The sequence below is a fragment of the Sinocyclocheilus anshuiensis genome, unplaced genomic scaffold (assembly GCF_001515605.1).
Source record: "Sinocyclocheilus anshuiensis isolate Anshui unplaced genomic scaffold, SAMN03320099.WGS_v1.1 scaffold868, whole genome shotgun sequence".
NCBI lineage: Eukaryota > Metazoa > Chordata > Actinopteri > Cypriniformes > Cyprinidae > Sinocyclocheilus > Sinocyclocheilus anshuiensis.
This window is the reverse complement of record NW_015552624.1, coordinates 723,542-739,892: the sequence shown is the minus strand read 5'-3', so window position 1 is coordinate 739,892 and position 16,351 is coordinate 723,542. Positions and strand designations below refer to the sequence as shown.

Genomic DNA, 16,351 nt, shown 5'->3' with positions numbered 1-16,351 from the left:
GGAAATCTTCTGAAGCCTAACCTCCGATCTTAAAAAAAGCGTGAGATCTGCTTTCGCCCTCCCCTCTCCACCACCAAACCCCCCTTTCCCATCCAGTTTCAGAGGTGTCCTTGGATATTCCTTTCTCGTTTTCCCCCGGAATCTGTCAGCATTCCCGACGGGACGCAGCCAGCTTGTATCCGTGCCAATCCTTTGATATTAGCTCCCGGTGTCGTCTGCTTCATTCTGTGAGTAGATCGCACTGTCTCCGCCTGTCTGTGCGAGTGTGTGTAGTCATGTGTGCGTGTGTGTATTTGACTTTGGCTCCATATGGTGTTCAATCCCCTGTGTAGCTGTGCTTATCTATCGTCTGTTTATGTGTGTACGTCTGGGTGGGTGTTTAACTTGGATGTGTACGCTACGCGAATGTAAAAATGAGTCAAGGTTAATGGCACGGGCTTCTTTGCTGGGCTACTCATGCAAATAGTGCCTCCCCTCTCCACCACCAAACCCCCCTTTCCCATCCAGTTTCAGAGGTGTCCTTGGATATTCCTTTCTCGTTTTCCCCCGGAATCTGTCAGCATTCCCGACGGGACGCAGCCAGCTTGTATCCGTGCCAATCCTTTGATATTAGCTCCCGGTGTCGTCTGCTTCATTCTGTGAGTAGATCGCACTGTCTCCGCCTGTCTGTGCGAGTGTGTGTAGTCATGTGTGCGTGTGTGTATTTGACTTTGGCTCCATATGGTGTTCAATCCCCTGTGTAGCTGTGCTTATCTATCGTCTGTTTATGTGTGTACGTCTGGGTGGGTGTTTAACTTGGATGTGTACGCTACGCGAATGTAAAAATGAGTCAAGGTTAATGGCACGGGCTTCTTTGCTGGGCTACTCATGCAAATAGTGCATAGCTTGTTTTCCGTAATGGACAAATATATGTTCTGCTGCAGATACAGTGTGTTTGTAGAGGCACGTATGTAGCAGGTGTCATAAGCGTAACGTTCTTGTGTGCATGTACCTTTTAGGCTATAGGGTGACACCAGACCATGATTAGTTCCCGGAGGTTGTGCTCTAATGAATGCAAATTGATGTAGATACACTCAATGGAAGAGATAATCCTTTTGTGGAATGTCTGTTTATAAAACAAGCTCAATAGAGCGGCATATTTATTCTCTGCACTAATGCATGTGCTTTTGGCGTGAAGTTTATGTACAATGGAAAGGGAGAGGTTCATGGAGTAAGCTGTGACGATAGCTATTCGTAATAAATGTGACTGACAATGCTGTTGCGCCGAGAAATGATTGTTTTTTTTTTTTCCTGCTTTGCCCCCCAGATTGAACAGCTGTGGTCTCTGTCTCTTCTCTCAGCCTTTTTCCCATCACTTGCTCAATCAGTGTCTGGACCTCACTTGGGGCCGGCCAATAATTGAAAAGCTATATTGATATTCTGCTCGGCGGAGACGGAGGGGGAAAAATACACTTTTATTTACAGTTAATCGCATGGAGTGGGATACAAAAAGTGCTTGTGAAACACACTAGGTTTGAGCATCCTCTTCGGTTAATTGTTTCAGTGCTGTTAGCTGGGCTTGAGAATGACTAGAAGGTTTTGCGGTTTACTGTGGGCTGACCATGACTTGTTGCCTGGCTGGTAATAAGCTTTGGCGAGATGAAAAATGATGCTGACAGGGCACCGATACGGACAAAACTGGGGGTTTTGTGTGGTGGGCCACAGTTCAAGGAGGATGTACATCTCAAATGACAATTGAATTGAAAAAATAGTGCTGATGTGGAGGTGTTCCTTTTGAAGAATCCGTTTTAGGCCAGGGCTCGAGATGTGATTCACCACCTACATTGTTCTTAATCATTTAAAAAGGCAGCTTTGCTCCTACAGGAAATGTAGTTTAGTTTTTCTGTGATGGGCAAGCTTTATTCTCATGTGCTTCCTGTGGAATGACACCTGTTGGTTTGCTGCCTCCTGTTGAAAGTGTGTGGTTGCTAAAGGCATTGGTAATCTCACAGTCAGAGTGGGACCTTTCCCAAAATGCCATGTGTTCCTATCTGTAGTCCTGGCACTGCACAGGTCAGCTGCTGCCATACCGGTCAACATCTGTTGCGCTCTTGATCATAGCAGGTCCAGGTTATATTGCTTGCAAATTGCATGTTCATATTTAGCTCATTCATTTCAGAGAACTCATTCTCTGCAAAAGAAGATCTAGATATTGCAGTATATGTACACAACACATAATAAAGGTCACAATATGTATAATATCATCTGCTCAGACAGATTTTAAATCTGTGTTGTTCTGCCTACAATAACTTTTCTTTTTTTTCCACTAGAATTATATTTCCACAATATATAAAGGACTGTAGCAGCAATGTACTTTGGTATATGGTTGACGGAAAAGGTGAAAGCCTAAGAATAAAAAATTATCTATTATCTATACTTTACTAGGTTTAGCTATTCAGTAGCATGATGAATGGTTTATCTTTTTTGTTGTATCTTGATAACTAACTGGCTGGTGTATATCAGGGTTTCCACACGTTTGACCAATGAATTCCCATGACATTTACAATAATTTGTGATTACTTTTTAAATTGATTTCAATATTTGGTAACACTTTAGTATAGGGACCAATTCTCACTATTAACTAGTTGCTTATTAGTATGCCTATTATTAAAATATTGCCTGTTTATAAGTACTTATAAAGCACATATTCTGCATGACCATATTCTACATCCCTAATCCTACCTAATACCGAAACGTAACACCTACCTTACTAACTATTAATAAGCAGCAAATTAGGAGTTTGTTGTGGCAAAAGTTGGTTCGTTAATAGTGAGAATTGGACCTTAAAATAAAGTGTGACCCAATAATTTTATACAGATTACACTCCTAAACGGTAACTTAAAGCCACTAAAATATTAGTAGAAATATTAGTTGAAAATAATGCTTTACTATAGAAATGTGTTATAACTTTTCTGTATTTTTTTTCTAGTTTTCCATTTCCATAATTTAATATTATTATTATAATTTTTTTCCCATGACGTTTTTTCAAGCTTGGAAATCATATTTTTAAATGGCTTTGTACTTCTAGATTTCAGTGACATTTCTAGTCACTTGTGAGTCATAAATCAAGTTAGGAAAAAGAAATGGTTCGCTATATTTTTTCCCCTAATCTTTCCAAATATTTTTGTCCTTCAGTTTTTTATTATTGTTATTTTATTTCAATGACTGTTTTTATAGGCTTGGGAATTTATTATTATTATTATTATTTTTACTCATGCCTGTGGCATGCAGCTACCAATATAGACACACTGGATAAATAAGTCTGTCATCTGTAGCTTTGTGGGGATTTTGATCAGATATTCTGGTTTTGTTGGAAGAGCAAATCTTAGTCAACATCGTTCATTTGAGAGAGACACTTTTTTTTCTTCTGTCGCCCGTCCTCTCCCCGTATTTCATATTCTCCATTTGCCTTTGCAGCCACCATTCCTTTATTCTCCAAGTCTCTTTCTCCGTCTAGCTTTTTCTTCCAGTCCATGTAGAATTCAGGGGTCAGAAATACACATATTCTTGCTGTGGTCACAGACTGTGCCACAGAGAGATGAGAGGGAGAAAGAGGGAGGAGAGCTCATCCATCACCGCAGTCAGTGCCGGGTCCCTCTGCATGTGTATGAATGAGAGGGAGAGCACACAGACACCGTATGAAACAATGCTGTCCAAATACTAAAGCCCTGCTTTAATAAGCTTTGCCTGCACCTCCTGGATTTGTTACAATGGCGATTATAATGTCACATAGAAAAACTTAAGTCAGTACTATAGTTTTTGAAAGCATACAGTAAGCATACAGTAACCACGAGCTGTCAAACTACAAAAAGGAAAAAAAAAAAAATGTACCATGAAAGTAGTCCATATGACTCGTGCTGCATATTCCACGTCTTCTGAAGCCATGCAATACAGACTAAGTAGTTAAAAAGTTCCCATCTGCTGCAGCTCTCAAATCTCATATGTGTCCATGTGTATTCAAGTATGGCACTTCAAGTTTGATATCTATGACACCAAATGGCATTGGTTCTTGTCTGGCGGATCATGATGTGCCAGGTATGAACATGTGGACTGGCAAATTAATTTGAGAGCTATGGCAGATGGGAAGATTTCCAGTGGCAGTCCATAATCTCTGTATATGGAAAAGAGCAGCCGGTACATTCTGCCTAACATTTCCTATTGTTTTTCACCGAATAAAGAAAGTCATATAAGTTTGGAACAGCAAAATTATTCCGAAGTTTGCAAAAGTTTGCTTTTATCGCTGCTGAAATATTTTTCAAATGATAGAAATGTTAATAACTTTTTTTTTAATGATTTTCCATTCATTTTTTAAAAATACTTTTCTGTTTCTTTTAAATATGAATATTTGTAAAATTTTCAGTCCATATAGAATTCAGTTATGAAAATTTCTATAGTTTAAAAATATATCAGCAGCTATAAACTGCGGTTTGAGTGTAATAAAAAAAAAAAATACTTTAGTTGCTTTTCACTTGTTTTACTTGTAGATAGATTTTAAAATTCATAGCCCATATCAGTTGTTTCACTCGCTACAGGGGCAAGGTGCAATTTTTTCTGAAATTATTTAAAATGATAATTATTTTTAAAATAAGATAGTTTTGTATCTATAAAAACAGAAACATAATTCTAAAACCACATCCTGACTGTAGGTGTTCAAAAGTGTTTTGTTAGAAATCAAAGTACATTATTAATAATTAATCCTGCTCTGCTGGAACATACTGTTTAACAATGAAATCTGCTTCAGTGCTAATCACCACAAACGAAGAGTTATTCTACTTCACTAAAGAGAGTACGGGAGGAATTCTGCGACTTACAAGTAGTTAACAATAGATAGAGATACTGCAACCTTCCTTTTGTAGCATTAGGGTTGTTCATTGTCAAGAAGACTGTCACATACTAAGGGCTTTGGATACATCTTAATGTGAGCTGACCTTACAGCTTTCTCTGTACATCCTTTCATCAGTGCACATCCTTTATACCTTCCGCCTAGTTCGCAAACAGGTTGAGTTACCAGTTGTCCAAAGTCAACAGGTCTAGTCTCAGTTGCTTACAACTGACAGATTAAAAACCGCTATTGATTTAAAAAAAAGGTACATCTATAGATTTTCTCCTGACTTTGTCTTCATATCTATATTTAGGTCCTTGCATGAATCTCTACCGTTACTGAGCCTTCACTTTTCCTCAAATAGCTCAGCGCTATAGCATGAGTCTTGTTCTTGGCAGTTTTTGGTCCGGTGAATGTACAAGTATTTTTCTACAGGGCAGGCACTAGGGGCCATCTTATTCACCGTGAGGCGAGCTGACTCCTGGCTTTAATTTCACACAGCAGATCCCAAGGCTAAGGACAGCCCATCACAGGTTCATCAAAACCGGCCTCGGAGTGCAATTCATCTCCATGTGTGGAAAGCAGATGGGTGGGGGTGGAGAAACGTGAAGGCCTTTTGGGATGAGCACAAAACCGGCCTCGGAGTGCAATTCATCTCCATGTGTGGAAAGCAGATGGGGGGGAGAAACGTAAAGGCCTTTTGGGATGAGCAGCACAAAAAATCAATATGTGCTGTCTAATGTATACACGAGCAGGGAGACCATCCCCACCTACCCAGAGGCTTAGGTTTTAGATCAAAGGACCTAAAGAGACTAATCTTTGCTTCTGCTGGTAGAGGGGACGATGGGGCTGAGCAAAACAAGAGGGAAAGGGCGTAAAGCATACGACAATATGGTGTCAAAGAAAGTTTTCCATAGGAATTAACGTATTAAACAGCCATTATGGCCTATTTCAAGCTAACAATAGGATATTTTATGATGTGAAAATCACAAATTGTTGGGAATGTGCAAAACTTCATACTTTTTAACAATTGAATAGTTTGCCTTTACAACTAATGTGGCTAATTGATTGGCAAGCCTTGTGTAATTAGGCTGGTTTTAGGCTGAACACATTTATTAGGAGGCGTTTATATAAGGACTGCAAGCAAATGGAAAAATATGTAGGGGTCTCTAGAGGCAGTTTTGACTATTTTTAGATTTTCTTAAAGAGGCAGGGTGCTGTCTGAATGTGCAAGGACTTTTCGAGAAATATGCACAGCTAAAAACCACAAAGTCATCACACTAATTAAAGCACCACTGTGCTGTCAAAGCTAAAAAAGCATATATGATATAAATATCTGAGCAAAAGATTCATGCTTGAACTGCTTAATTCAACTTTAATATTGTTTTCTATCCACTACATATACAGCGTCCTTCAGGTAAATGAGCTTCTGCATTGATGTTTGGCATTTGGTTGCGCAAACATGTCTGTGAAATTAAGTTTAGCATACAATCTAAGCAATTGGCCTATAAACTACCTGCTGGAAATAATTTGCTGTTAAAACCTGCAGGGAATCTCATCCTATTATAAGGATATTAGCTTTCTATACATATGCAATTCCACCCGCCTAAGCATGTTCGGTGGACAATGTCATCATCGCTCCACCACAGAGTAAAGAAGCTCATTATAAAACACCATGATGGGTCATTTCACATCTATCAGTGGTTTTCTAGTGTAAATAAATGCCTTCGGTGGAAGACGCACACAATATTGCCAGTCTTCGACCATTATAAAGTAAACCATGTGTGCTTTCATATCTGTTCTTTTTTCATATTATGTTCCTGTGTGAAATAAGGCTTGCATTATTTTAATTAACCTTCTGCATTCATTACATAATTTAAGTTTCTCCTCATTATAAACCCATAACTATAGGCGGCGTCCTTTAGAAGGCCTTTTGCACGCAGATACAGTGGGTACGGAAAGTATTCAGACCCCCTTCAATTTACCTGACAGAACTGGAGAGGATCTGCAAGGAGGAATGGCAGAGGATCCCCAAATCCAGGTGTGAAAAACTTGTTGCATCTTTCCCAAAAAGACTCATGGCTGTATTAGATCAAAAGGGTGCTTCTACTAAATACTGAGCAAAGGGTCTGAATACTTAGGACCATGTGATATTTCAGTTTTTCTTTTTTAATAAATCTGCAAAAATGTCAACGATTCTGTGTTTTTCTGTCAATATGGGGTGCTGTGTGTACATTAATGAGGAAAAAAAATTAACTGAAATCATTTTAGCAAATGGCTGCAATATAACAAAGAGTGAAAAATTGAAGGGGGTCTGAATACTTTCCGTACCCACTGTATATTGAAAGTGCCTGCTGTTATCCAGCACAGACGCACAGATAGTGGGATTGGCTTCTCCCCAGTGACACCAGAGTAATTTGGGATGCAGACCTGAAGGATGAGGGACTCAGACCTGAGTCCTCCTGGATGGCAGTCCCTGGAGTCCCATCTCTTCCTCCATCTCAGCCACCTCAGGTTTCCCTTGAGTATTTGTACAATTTGAAAAATATAACGGGGATTGCTAGTTAATCTTTTGTTTCATATTTTCTCATCTCCAGCTTTAGACTCATAAAGTAGAGCGTGCTCTGACAGCCCGCGGCACGCAGCTCTAATCTGGGGAGGTTATTCCAAGGATGCTCAGTACCAAGCGAATTTCCCAGTGGCCGCAGACCTCTTTTAAGCCGGGGTCTGGCGGAGCCATGATGGCACCCAATCAAAACGCATCGATCTGCTGTCAGCTTGAGGTATGAGTTGGAGAATAAGTAGAAGCACAGGCCTGGGCCCAGATTTAGCTTTGCTTCAGACTTAAGGAAGGCATGATTGAAGACCAGAAAGACCGTTCTCAGGTCAGGGGAAAAAGGGCAGCTTTCAGCAGGGGACTTTTTAAGTGCCTCCTCTCTTAACTTTATCTACTGTACAACAACAACGGTACTTTATAAAGATAGTATGTTAAGTATGATTACATATAGACAAAGAGTTTTTTTTTCCTACTCTTACGTGAAATCAAAATGTCAGAGTAGAACTGACAGTTCTTTCATGTAATTGTGCTCTTTAAGAGTTCTGACTAAAATGGTCTGTCTGCCCTGTAGTACACTGTGACATCTCTTTGAATATGATCTCTTTGTTCAACAGTGTTTTTTACAGCTTAAATCACTGTTGTAATTTTACAAGTTTCCTTCCATAATTCTGCTGACAATGAATGCATTCACTACTGTTCAAAAGTTTGGTGTCAGTAAGATTTTTAAATGTTTTGGAAAAAAGTCTAATGTTCACCAAAGCTCCATTTATTTGATTAAAAATACAGAAAAAAAACAGTAAAACTGTGAAATATTATTACCTTTTGAAATAAGTGTTTTCTATTTTAATATATTTTAAAATGTAGTATAACAAATTACTAGAAAATCTATCTACAAGTATAAAAACAAAACTGGGCATTCAAGTATTGAAAGGCACTGAACCAGATTATTTTCATGTCAGTGATTTTTGAAAGTACATTTTTCCAACAAAGCAGAGAAAACATTGTTCTAAAATACTCTTGACAGTTCAGTCCAGTGTAGCTACTAATGTAGTCTTTCCTGAACCAATGATTTTTATGAGCCAATTAATTTTCGGAATCAAAAACATACAGTGTAGCCTACTCCCACTTTTAAAGCCTGATTTTTATTTGAACGATTTAATTTTATTTGATTCTGTAAAGATGTGAAATCACTACTTCATTTGGCAACAGGCTCTTTAAGAGTTCTGACTAAAATGGTCTGTCTGCCCTGTAGTACACTGTGACATCTCTTTGAATATGATCTCTTTGTTCAACAGTGTTTTTTACAGCTTAAATCACTGTTGTAATTTTACAAGTTTCCTTCCATAATTCTGCTGACAATGAATGCATTCACTACTGTTCAAAAGTTTGGTGTCAGTAAGATTTTTAAATGTTTTGGAAAAAAGTCTAATGTTCACCAAAGCTCCATTTATTTGATTAAAAATACAGAAAAAAAACAGTAAAACTGTGAAATATTATTACCTTTTGAAATAAGTGTTTTCTATTTTAATATATTTTAAAATGTAGTATAACAAATTACTAGAAAATCTATCTACAAGTATAAAAACAAAACTGGGCATTCAAGTATTGAAAGGCACTGAACCAGATTATTTTCATGTCAGTGATTTTTGAAAGTACATTTTTCCAACAAAGCAGAGAAAACATTGTTCTAAAATACTCTTGACAGTTCAGTCCAGTGTAGCTACTAATGTAGTCTTTCCTGAACCAATGATTTTTATGAGCCAATTAATTTTCGGAATCAAAAACATACAGTGTAGCCTACTCCCACTTTTAAAGGCTGATTTTTATTTGAACGATTTAATTTTATTTGATTCTGTAAAGATCTGAAATCACTACTTCATTTGGCAACAGATTATGCAGAAATTGTCTTTCTTTGTTTCCCCACATGAAAGAATCATTAATGGAACTGTTAAGGAATCAATTAGAATCAGAATCCTTTTAATTCCAGTCCCTAATTTTAGTGTACTAGAGCGCTAGTATTTTTATGCTTTTAAGCTTATAGAAAACAGTGTGTCAGTAGCATTTGTAAAGGAACTAAATTTACTGATTGATTAATTTTCAGATCAGATTAAATTACCAGGTTACTGACAGTTTGAGCCTGTTTACACCTGGTCACTTAATGCGTTTTTTCTGTTCGGATAGCTATCCGATCGTGAAAAGACCAGGTGTAAATGCCCTCCGAAACGCATTCGAGACGGATATAAATCCGATCACTCAAAGCACTTCAGGAGGTGGTCTGGGCCCATTCCAGACGAAACTGAACAAGTGTGAATGCATCTGGTTGTTGAAACCACATATGCACATTTTACTCCTCCCAAAATTTTAAAATAATTAACGTGTGAGAGCGTGTTATAGGCTATATGACATCAGTCAGACTGCGCTAATGCAACACATGCATCGCTGCAGACGAGTAGCTGAGTATCTCTTCAGCAAGCCGACGCACAAACTGCCACGAATGAAACTGAAAGTAAGACGCAGACGGTCAACACACAATCATCTTCATTAAAAGTAGAGTAAGACAAACTTATCTTTCCAGTGCTGATGCCGCGCGCTCTCCTATTGCTGTCTTTGATCTTGAAATGAGCTGATAATTAATAAAATGCAGCTCTTATCTTTTGATTTCGTTGACGTGAACGTTGACGTGACGTTAAATTTAAATATAGCGCGGGAATTGAAGCTCAGATTTATATCCGTTTTGCGACGACACATTTAAGTGGCCAAGTATAAATGGAAACGTTTTTCATTAAAAGTAGTAAGACAAGCTTATCTTTCCAGTGCTGATGCCGCGCGCTCTCCTATTGCGGTCTTTGATCTTGAAATGAGCTGATAATTAATAAAATGCAGCTCTTATCTTTTGATTTCGTTGACGTGAACGTTGACGTGACGTTAAATTTAAATATAGCGCGGGAATTGAAGCTCAGATTTATATCCGTTTTGCGACGACACATTTAAGTGTAAATGGAAACGTTTGAACAAATCAGATAGATATCCGATCAGCGAAAACGCATGCAATGACCAGGTGTAAACAGGCCCTTGATGTCAGGCTTTGGTAAACAAGCTTTAGACTTTGGTTGCCCAAGACAGCAATCTGGTTAATATGCATAAACAATTGAATACATTTACATTGCTGTAAAACTATGACTGGAAAAGTTAATGAAGACAAAGTAATGCAAAAGTTTAGTATGCATAAACAAGCCCCTTACATTAATGTGCTACACAGTTCGCTTATTTGCTAAAGTAATTGATTTGGTTAATGACAACCTCTAACAAGCCACTGACATTTCATACTTGCTCAGTGTTAGTTTTATATTCCCTGCACTCTGTTCACTTCTTACCTTTGGGCTTAGTTAAAAGTGTGCCCGCTCTCCACATACAGTAATATCTTCATATTGTCATATATCTTTCTCAGTGTAGCTGTTTAAGTCTACACTAAAAAATGCTGGGTTAAATATAACCCAGCGCTGGGTTAAAAAGGGACAAACCCAGCTATTGGGTTGTTTTGACCCAGCAGTTGGTTTGTTTTGACCCGACCGCTGGGTCAAAACAACCCAATAGCTGGGTTTGTCCCTTTTTAACCCAGTGCTGGGTTACATTTAACCCAGCATTTTTTAGAGTGTAGCCTTGATGGTGTGATTCCCAACACAAAGACAATAAATTACATGACATTATGAGGTTGACAAATAAAACTGAAAATAAAATCAAGTGTTGCTTTGCATGGTGCCAAAATGCTTATTTTTCTCTTATTATATCATTAATTTGGGCTAAAAGTAGTTTGAAGCAAAATTACAAACTGTTACATGATTGAGTATCTGGTCAGAGCATCTGTGATGATTTGGCAGGCAGAGTGTGGTTTGCTAAATATAATGCATTATCAGTTGTAAAAGTAAAAGTTGTGCACATTTTTGATTACGTTCTGTGTGCTGATATTTGGGCTAGTTTTAATTTTGTACAATTTCGTTCTGTAGTACATAAGAATGAAATAACCAAGTGAAATACATTTGAAGAGGTTGCGTAAACACATAACGTTCTGTGTGCTGATATTTGGGCTAGTTTTAATTTTGTACAGTTTCGTTCTGTAGTACATAAGAATGAAATAACCCAGTGAAATACATTTGAAGAGGTTGCGTAAACACATGAGAGTGAAATATATGTAGTACAAAGGTACTGTAAGCCTCCCATGGTCAGTTCAGGCTACACCACAAAAAAATGTATAGCTACAAGCTGCATTAGTCTACTAGTGTGGTATGGTATTTTCCTTATGTGCTGGTGTCTTCAACAGTTTGCCACAGTTTCAAAGCGTATTTACTGGTGTGGGTGGCAGAAACTGTGCGAAGAGACATGGTCTGTTTGCTCAGCGGGTTTCAGACTTGTTTGTACGTAACAGGCACAGGGAGGACATCTTGAGAATTTTTTTCGTACGGCTGGACTGTTCTTTGAAGTGCGCCATGTTGGGGTCGCATACATAAACATGAGCAAAGTTTGCTTTTGGCATAGAAGCAGCTCAAACCAGGGACACAAACAGGGGGTTGAAGCACTTGTGGAGGTTGCGTACATCAGTGTTTTGGGGCTAAAACAAGATTTGGCACTAAAAATTGCTGTACTGTTTTCAGTATGAAAAAATCAATGAGGAGGCTATTCCAATTACTATTCTGTTGTCAACGTCAGTCAGTTAAGGCCATTTTATAGTGTTTCGAGTTCATTTTCAGTGCACACTGACAGAGGCACTGCTTTCCAAGCTTGTACAGAAAGTCCTGTTGTTTTGTCGTGCATGAATATTAGCAGCGCACACTGCCCAAGATCAAATTATTTTATTGCTTTGCATCTGCCACACGTCATTGATCAGTCAGAGGCCATTTTATGCCCTCTGCAAAATGCAAATAGCCAACCTTGTTAGCAAAGGCTATTGCCACACACTCCTTCCACTATTGCTCTGGCATTTTAACCTTAGTGCAAATAGCATATTACTTACAGTAAATGTTGTGTGAATAGCACCTATATATGTTTGCACTTAGTGTAAACAAGATGCTATTTGTTGAGAATTATACATTGTGCAAACAATATCTACCAGTAAGATATTTTTTGAAAGAAACTGATACTTTTTTTATTTAGCAAAGATGCATGGAATTGATCAAAAGTGACAATAAAGACTTTTACACAAATGGTTTTAAGCAAGGATCGTTTGACATTCATAACTGGAGTAATGACTGCTAAAAATTCAGCATTGCCATCTCAAGAATAAATTACAGTGTAAACAGTTATTTTAAATTGTAATAATACGTAAAAATATTATGGTTGTACTGTGTTTTTTATTCAATAAATGCAGCCTTGGTGATCAATTATTTCCCTGCAGTATGCATCAATCGTTTAGGCCAGTTTCTGATAAATGTCATTTTATTTCATTCTTTTTGCTAGTTTTTGCAGAATACAATATTTACAGTAATAACCTCAATCAGAGATGCAATATGTGTTCATAGCAGGCAACATTATGCTTGCACTGGTGTGTGCACAATCAAATTTCAATAATGAAGTCTTTTTCACTGAACATTCTGTTCATGTTCACTCAAAATTTGTCCAGGTACACAGTGTGTTGCGCATGACTTTCATGTTGTTTTTGAGAAATCAAGCATAGGAATGTAAAATGGCTTTTAATCAATGAATAATTTTCTTCAAGCTAGGCTGATGAGAGCTACATCATCAGACTTGAGTCGATGGAGATCAGATCTTTACGAGATCTTCTCATTTGCCTCACATGAACTCAACTAATCCATGTGATGATCAGATCAATGAGCATGTGTAGTGGCCATTCTGCATTGATTCTGTTCAGTGGAGGAGCTTTTAGTGCTCTTTACAAACTCTGGTGAGTTGAGTGGATCATTGCAGAGTCGAGTCGCACCCCCACCGTCACTAATATCTCCTATAATGAAATGCTGACCTCACCTCGAATCCTAGGGATCAAGTGTCTCGGGTTTAGTTTCTCTGAAGTGAAGAATCTCTGTTAAAAGTGTTTTTTTTCTTCAGTAAAGATCTGAAAGCATGGTGATTTATGATGTTCCACTGCCATCGTGGTTGATTGGATCAATATGAGGGGCAAAGCTTGGGATCTAGCCATTGGTTACCCTTCATTTATTGCCATTAAAAGGGAAACTAGAAAAGCCCCAGTCTTGTGATCCTATATGAGTCTTATTCCGGACTTTGATCACGTGAAAAGAGTGCAAAAGCTCACTAAACTCTTCTAACACCAGCAGAAATGGGCTGTAAGAGTGTGAGCAGGAATACCGCAGGCCTTATCCATCACATATGTGCTCATGTTGCTTGTCACATCTGTTATGCATGTACCATGCATACATTAATTTGAGTACAAAAGAGGTAGACTGGAGCTTAAATAATGCGTCACGTTTGAAGCAACATTTTTCATCTAGGGCCAAAAAAAATGCTTTTCAATCATAATTAAGCTTGACTTGAGGTTTTGTACAAGGCGATCAGCTCATAAGTCGGCTGTTAACACTGTGGGGGCGTCAAATGTCAGTCATTGTTCTCCTCTCACTTGCATTTAGACTAAGCAGATTTCTTAAAGAAAAATGAAATGCCAATTGCAATGCATTTAGCTACATATTGTGACATATTTTTATGTGAAAGTGAACAGAATGTTTAGCATGAAATTATGTAGGCTTATGCTTGATTTTTACAATTATATAAAAAAAAAATTCTAGTAGAAGGATGGCATTTAATGATTTTACTTGAAAAAAAAATAGGCATTAATACAAAACTTTGGCTTTTAATATTTGTATTGTGCGGTAACCATTATATATTATATACATTTTTAAGTGGCGTCAGTTATTCAGCTAAAAGTGTTTTGAAATCCATGGGGGGGGGAAACTAAACTAGTTGCAGGAACCAATAGTGGAGAGAACTGTGAGACGCTGTACAGTCTACAATGGCAAGAATTCATTATCCGCACAATTCTGTCTGTCACACACTATTTTTGAATTATTTCTTTACATGCTGTGTACTATATCCAATTTCCAATATAATCTGCTGTGGCCTGCAGACCAAAAAAAAAAGCTGTTTTTTTTTGTTTTTTTTGATGCAAGGTTCTGAATGCTGTCAAGATAAAAACCCTGAGAGTGAAGACGCAGAATGTGACCGGTTGTCCACAGACAGTTTTTCCTCTTTTTGCCTCTTTATTTTGTGAGCTAGATTCTTCTTGGCAGTTCCACCAGATTAATTGGTTGTGACATGACAAGCCACACTGAGACTCAATTTCAAGACAAGGCAAAAATTAGGAATACTCTAGAGCCTTAGATCTGATCTGAGGATTTGCACATGGCAAAGCAGTTTCGAGAGGCTGTGATTCACCAGAATGATGAACAGAGTGATTCTGTCATCACCTTGGCGTTTTGCATTACAATGACAATACAAATATAAATACACTTTCTAAAGAAAACATGAGTGGTGCTTGCCGTTGAAAAGTGTGCCGCAATGTGAATGGTTGCCAGAGTGTTGCTATGACTGTTACTAGGGTATTATATGTTCTGCTGGTTGCTAGGGTGTTTTATTTGATAGGGTGTTCAGGGTGGTTGATAGGGTGTTCTATGTGGTTATTAGGATGTCCTGGGTGGTTGATAGGGTGTTTTCAGTTAGTTGTTAGAATGTTCTGCTGGTTGCTAGGGTGTTTTAATTGATAGGGTGTTCAGGGTGGTTGATAGGGTGTTCTATGTGGTTATTAGGATGTCCTGGGTGGTTGATGGGGTGCTTTTAGTTAGTTGTTAGAATGTTCTGCTGGTTGCCTAAAGTGTTTTAGCTGATTGTTAGGATGTTCTGGGTGGCTGTTAAGGCTGGAATACACTACACGACTTTTAAAATCTGAACATATTTTAAAATGTTAGGCATCGTTCACTTACCGAATTTGTGAATAGTCACCGAGGGGAAATATTCATACACTACACGACTGAGGATCACAAACTACTATAAAGTCGTTCCAATTACAACAAACTTGCGCGGAAACATGTGCCTTGTTGACAAATCAAATGCTGTGACAAATGAAAACAATATGTGTTCTAAAATTGGCTGAAAATATCATGGTTGCTGGGGTGTTAAGTGATTGTTGAGATGTTCTGTGTGGTTGTTAGGATATTCTAGGTAGATGCTATGTTGTTTTGAGTGGTTTCTAGTAGTGGTCGACCGATATTGGTTTTTTGACAGCCGATGCCGATATCTTGGAAAGCAGGGGGGCCGATATAAAGCCGATATAATTTGTTTTTAATTTTAATTAATATTTAATAAATTTGAAATCATTTGACAATGGATTAACAAATAAATGTGTAAAATAAACATACTTATACTTTAGATGACAAAGTATTTTTCACAAATAAATAAATATTTAATAAAAATAGAATTAAAAAGAGGAAGTAAACACTGTAACCAACAGGGCACTCAGTATTCTGGGAAGTTTGTGTGCATTGGGAATCATATTTTTCAAATAAAGCCAGGGTAACACTCATTTTACATACAGCACACAGAGAAAATTACATGAATATGACAGTGGGCAAATGCATAAAGCGCAGCATAATTTGAAATCACGAGTTTAAAGTTTAATGCATTCAATTCGCACGGACCGAAAGTCACGCAGAGAACACGCTATCATGCAGGTCACATACACACTTCACAAGATCTCACAGCTGGATTCGACTAAGTTTGCAAGGTTTGTGAAATTAAATGTTCATTAGTCATTCAAAGATTTGTTTAAATGATATAAATGCGTATTTGCTGAATGCTGACGGCAAACGAGAAAGTATTACAATTTTTGCCTTTCTATTACTAATAATATTAAAGCAATCGTTATAATACTTTTTTGTATACAGTTTAATTCCTTTGTTTAACAGTTCTATCTGATT

At 37.8% G+C, this 16,351-nt stretch overlaps 1 protein-coding gene across 1 annotated transcript in view; it reads left to right on the top strand.

Annotated features, from left to right (window-relative positions):
• The first annotated feature begins 495 nt into the window (after nt 1–495).
• LOC107666346 (glutamate receptor ionotropic, kainate 5-like) overlaps nt 496–16,351 on the top strand; it is a 91,245-nt gene continuing 75,389 nt past the window's right edge. The window contains exon 1 of the mRNA XM_016457606.1: nt 496–638. The gene's annotated coding sequence lies outside the window, so the exon portion shown is untranslated. The remainder of the gene's footprint in view (nt 639–16,351) is intronic.